General features: G+C 41.9%; 1 long non-coding RNA gene across 1 annotated transcript in view; it reads right to left on the bottom strand.

The window, feature by feature from the left end:
• Nucleotides 1–1,554: 1,554 nt before the first annotated feature.
• Nucleotides 1,555–6,000, bottom strand: part of LOC149366460 (uncharacterized) — a 70,944-nt gene continuing 66,498 nt past the window's right edge. The window contains exons 3-4 of the long non-coding RNA XR_016285441.1: nucleotides 3,434–3,472; nucleotides 1,555–1,593 (exon numbers count right to left, since the gene is read on the bottom strand). This is a non-coding gene — a long non-coding RNA (uncharacterized LOC149366460). The remainder of the gene's footprint in view (nucleotides 1,594–3,433; nucleotides 3,473–6,000) is intronic.

The raw sequence follows: 6,000 nt of genomic DNA, 5'->3' as shown, positions 1-6,000 counted from the left end.
ATTGCCGCATGTGTTATGAGGTCTTATTCCAGCGAGACAGTTCATGGGGGTAAAATGTCGATGATTTATTTTGGAGAGAAGGAATAACCGTGAACTTGACAGGACTGAAGAACGAGAAGAGGACAGGACGAGCGGTATTATTTTTAATTGAAAAAAGACATGTAGCAGCAAAGGTTGCATCTGCGCAAAGCGTACGAGAACGGAGATAGTGACACGTGGAACACACGAGATAGTTAATGAAATACATCGAAAGGAACAAAAAACGAACAAAAAGCAATGAAATGCCCGTCACAGGTTTAACTCGTTCTTCAGTCCTGTCAAGTTCGCGGTTATTCCTCCTCTCCAACATGTCAGACCAACTGGCCCAAAGCTTCCCCTTGTCGATGATTTAAAATTAACGTCGCCTAAAAAAATTGCGCTCTAATCCGTGTTACGAGTAGGTTGCCCTGCGGCAGAAATGCATGTGGGCTATTCAGTGTTTACTCATGTATACGCAAGGAACAACCCAAAGAAAGCTGTCATTAACGACAACATTATGCACTTTTCTTACGTCAGCTGTAAGGGCCCGGCAATGACGTAGTGTGTATGACATGACTGCTTACAATCATCGCCTCTATCGACGTCTCGGCGCACCAAGGTAGAAGTGACAACGCTGACTTAAGAGATTTCATAGACATTTTACAGAGTAAACGACACCATTGAAGGCGCCTGTATTTCGAAGATATCACGTATTATATAGTTTTCTAAAACATCTGCCGAATGAAAATATAATATAAGGAATATATAGTGTTTATAAAGCATGCGCAATCAGGTTACGAAAAAACTCGCAGCTATTTAATTGAAAAATCTCAAAATTGAAAACACCTAGCATCAAGCCCGCAAGAAAAAGACAGGAGAGGCGCCATGTTGGTTTTAAATATTCGGTCTAGCGAAAGATATCACGCCCAATACTTGTCCGCACTATTAAACTTTATATTAAACGCACTACGTACAGTCGGTGTCAAATATATGTAGCCCAAGAGGTTTGCTGCCAAGCCATGTAGCAGAGCTCTTTATCACATTTTACAGTTTCAAGCACGGGAAGATTGAGGACCTATGTTCTTCCCGCCTTCGTGAGATTAGGGTTGCTGAGTATGCAAGACGAGCCGTGCTGCAAGGCTCAGAAGCACCTCGGGCTGTATAATTTTGACAAAGACTGTACCTTGCTCAGCTTGCATTACTTCCGTCTTTCGGCAGTCCTTAAGTTCAATTTGAATACGAAAGAAGGAACAAAAAGAGCATTATTTCGAATTAGTGCTCTTTTGGCGAGAAACTTGCCATGCATTAATTGCTTTGTGTTGTAAATTTGTGTTAGCAGTTGGAAGCAATAACCCGCGGTGGTAGTGCGAGCAGCATTCTACAGTGAAGAAAAATCCACAAGCATCACAGCGTTTACCATATTGTTAATGCGTAAATATATGTTGGCCGCCAGAGTCAGGCGAAGACCCAAACACGATACGGTACGTTTTACACAGGATCTGAATCCAGAAGACAAGGCAGTAGTACAGTACTTACCGTTTCAGATCCTGGAGTCCTTGGGGTTTCTGTTCCTGGCTGCAAAGATAAAAGATTATAACTTGGCTTTTACAGCTAGGCATTGTTGGTGTCGAGCCCTAAAAACAACTTTGCGTGCACATATCCAGCGCTGCATGAAAGTACATAAAGAACGAATTTATTTTTCAGCATTCATAGTGCAACTTTTCAAATTGCCTCTAGTCTCGCAGTGCTCCAAGGTGTGCATTATTTAGTTTCTATCAATCAAAAGGAACTACAAGTAATGTTCACGTTTCCCTATCAGACATCATGCTTCTCTTGATTCATCACTCACTTAATTTCGGAAGCTTGCTGAATTGTTGTCTGAAATGTTTTTTTTTCCATTCTCTGAGGAACTGATTTGCGAATCCGTATTAGGCCTCTTGTTTCTAGAATTTCGGCACCTTCTGCAACATAACATGTAGACTTCTGTAAAATTTACTCTCTGCAACATAACCTACCAGGCTTGGCCTACTTTGTCGCTGCGTAGCCTTCAAAATATATGCCAAAATATTGCTTGGATAAAGTATTGAGGCCTATTTTTCTAATGGCACTAATCTTAAAGTGCTGCAAAACTGTACAAGAGAAAAATCCCGAACATACGCTTTTCCATAACTTAGGAGGGTAGAAGTGTAGGCCAGTTGGTGAGACATGAAGGAGCTAAACACCGCAGCGGGCAAGGGACAAAGAAAGACAGAGAAACACCGCCCTGTGTCGTCTTCTTTCTCTGTCCCGTGTCCACTGCGGTGTTTAGCTCCTTCATGCTTTTCCAATTACATTAGCACAAATATTTGCAGCCTATTCTCAAGGGCGAGCGGCACGTATTGCAGCTGCATAATAGTATATTAGTATAAATACGCGTAGATTTTTTTTCGTTAGAAATGATCTTCGCTCGCAGTAACAGTAGCTTCAAGGGCGGCCAATTGCCTGTCGAGGCGTATGAAGGTCGCAGCAGCCAAGTAGCTCGGTATGCAGTCCGGCTATATAGATGCTACGACCTAAGCACGCCTAGACGCGGAAATAAAGACACCATGTTATGCTTTGCACTCAAACAGGGGTGCTATTCAGACGGTTCCCGGTAGCCGCCCCTTGAACTGTTTCGTTCTGAGTGTTGGAAATTTTAAGGAAACTCAAACACTGGCCACGTCGATTAGTTTATTTCTTTAGAATCGAAGCCAAATTTGAAGATTGAGAAACTTACTCGGACTCAAGACTAAAAACAAACATACCAGAATTATTATGGCCTGACGTATGTAAGGTGCGTGCCTTTTTATCGCCACAAGTGTTACGAGGTCGTATTCCAGCGCGACAGTTCATGTGGACAAAATGTCGTTGATTTAAAATTAACGTCACCGAAAAAACTTTGCGCTATAATCAGTCTTATGCCTAAGTTCCCCTTTCGAAGGAATACATGCGGGCTATACAGTGTTTACGCATGTAAACGCAAGGAACAACCCAAATAAGGTTGTTAACGAGAGCACTATGCACTCCCCTTACGTCAGTTGTAAAGACCCGGCGATGATGTAGCGTGTATGACGCGTCTGCTTACAAACTTCGCGTGTCGTCGGTGTCTCGGCGCCCAAAGATAGAAAAGAGAACGATGATTTAAGAGATTTCATAAACATTCTAAAGAGTCAAGACACCCCTTAAGACGCCTGTATTTTGAAGATATCCCAGATTTTATATTTTTCCAAAACACCTGTACAGGCTTGCAAATTCTGGTTATGGCCTGATCCGTAATTTGGTAACACGTTTTCGAGAGCATATGTAATCTTTCGCTTCGTGACGTCATTAATCGCTGAATTTTTTGGATTCTATTAAAGTCACAGATCCAGTAAAAAGGGCTGAACACTCAACTTACCGTTTGAGTGCTTGATCCGTGAGGTGATTTTGTGGTAGGCTGCGGGACAAAACAGCGTTTATGAAAATTGTGTCGGCCCAAGAATGTAGTATTTGTAGGCACTTCGCGCACCCGCCTCCTAATGAGTACTTATTGTATGACCAAAAATCCTGTGTGCCCATTGTTTTAGCAAGCAGTTGACACGAAGGGTTCTTTTCCCCAAGAGAATTCCATTACACGACGTTCAAGGTAAGGGTCCTGATTACAATGTTTTAGTGCACCAAGTACATTACTAACAATAAAATCACTGTATTGACAAGCACATCGTTCGTATCGTCTCTATTCAGCAGCAAGCCATACGAGAAAAAAATATTTTTCCTTTGCGCACACAGCCTCTTGTTTCAATTAGCGTATTAGCCATAATCACTTGTGTGTTAGCGCTTCAATATTGCAAAAGCCGTTATCGTGCCTTCCGTGGGCGCAGGATAGGTCCTCCTTGTAGTCTAGAGTATTTTTTCATGTTACACAAGAAAAAAATTATTGTACAAGCAGTAAACTGAGCTGTTAATCTTATGCAATACAGTGCGCCCCTTTTTGTTCACGTGAAATAAAAGGTAGCTATTGCAAAAGACAAAATGAGACAAAGAGAATTTAATAGCCGAGATTTTTCTAACAAAACTTTTGTAGAGCTCAACTCAGCCCATTTCGTGACAGGCACTGTCACATACAACCACTGGACTAGATTACCGCTTTAGCCTTCAAAGCTTTTCGATCTATACATTAATGGTCATTCAATAAAATAGCTCTCTACCACTTTAACACACTAAGCTACGCCAAGAGAAATGCCGTACAAGGAGGATACGTGTCTATAGAATATACAAACGTTTTCTGATGAGGAAAAGTAGCGGAGTACGAAAACATAAGAACAGTAACTCAACCAAGTTCGTACCCGCTCTCATTTCAACTAGTCTAAATGAAACTATTACATCTCACCAGTTCAAGATTCAGAGAACAAGAACAGCATCGTTATAGCTTATAATTATAATTATGCATCTGATTACAGACTACTGGGCGTCCTGAGATCGTGCACCCTACAGTTCAAGTGATTACATTTGTGCGTAACAAACTCAGCGACGCATTTCAAGCTGAATAGTGTCGAGAGTTATCAGAAGCTCATGGCAAGCGTTCTCGTGTGACGCTTTGGGCTCCCTCAAAAACGTATGTGGTATATATATGGCAGCTAAAAAGTGGTCTTCGGATATAGGAAATTATTTCATTTTAAAGTGATAACCGCGTTCAAGCGGTAGCGAACTAGATTTAACATGCTTTCAGCTGGAAGTTATGCCTCCTCTTTATGCTTTAAAATGACAAGCAATATTCCTGGCTCATATTCACGAGGACGAGATGGTAACGCCCTATGGACATAGAACACTGTTGCGATTAGCGAAAGCAAAACGGTGGGTCTAAAAATGAATATGCAGAAAACCATTGTAATGCTCAGCAGTCTCGCAAGGGCATAGCAGTTTACAACTGATAACGAGGCAGTGAAGCCCGAAACGTAATACGCCTACTAAGGGCAGGTAGTAACCACAGATCCAAATCACGGCAGGGAAATAACTGTAAGAGTAAGAATGAGGTGGAGGACATTTAGACGGCTCTGTCCGATCATCAATACTAAGATACCAATGTCCCTCATGAGAAAATGATATAACACCTGTGTCTTACAGAACTCACCTATAGGCCAGAAACATGGAAACTAACGAAAAAGATTCAAATTAAAATGCCGATGGAGTGAACTACGGAATGGAAAATGATAGGTGTAGCGTTAAGGGACAGGAAGAGGGCTGAGTGGGTCAGGGAACAAATGAGAGTTAATGATGTCCTAATCGAAATTAAGACGGAGAAATGGCCTTGGGCAGGGCTTGTAATTAGAAGGCAAGATAACCGCTGGTCCTTAAGGGTAACGGACTGGATAACAAGAGAAAAGAAGCCCAGCAGGGGGCAGCGGAAAGTAAGATGGGTGGATGAGATAAAGAATTTTTTGTAGATAAGATGGTCACAGCTGGCACAAGACAGGAATTCAACCGGTATGGCAGACACCTTTGTCCTGCAGTGGACGCAGTTAGGCTGATAATGGTGATGATTAAAAAGCGGGAGTGGTGACTACGATAAATAACTTTAATCGAAAACAAGACACCTATATCACGTTTGCGGGCATAGGCCCGAGCTCAGCGGAAATTGATATCAACAATTGATATTAATCCAGTTATGTTTCCTGAAGCAAGTTGGCTTCCTCCTGTACAATAAATGAAAGAAAAACTGGTAATGTTGCAAGAAACGGGGACACAGAAGGCACACGAAAGACAGGACTGACGCTAACTTGCAACTGGGGTTTATTGCACCAAGCCTGCCTTTTGTACCACAACCAAGCCATATCAACAAATGGGTAAACATTGTAGATATCAAACGGCAATTCATGCTAACACTGGCAACAAAGTAAAGCTGATCACTACAGAATCTAATCTAAACAGAGCTTGGGAAGCCAACTTCTTTTCTGGCCAGGAGAAACAATAACAACATCAACCAAG

The sequence above is a fragment of the Amblyomma mixtum genome, chromosome 1 (assembly GCF_055824585.1).
Source record: "Amblyomma mixtum isolate Tamu chromosome 1, ASM5582458v1, whole genome shotgun sequence".
Taxonomy (NCBI): Eukaryota; Metazoa; Arthropoda; class Arachnida; order Ixodida; family Ixodidae; genus Amblyomma; species Amblyomma mixtum.
This window is presented reverse-complemented; position numbering and strand designations above follow the sequence as displayed.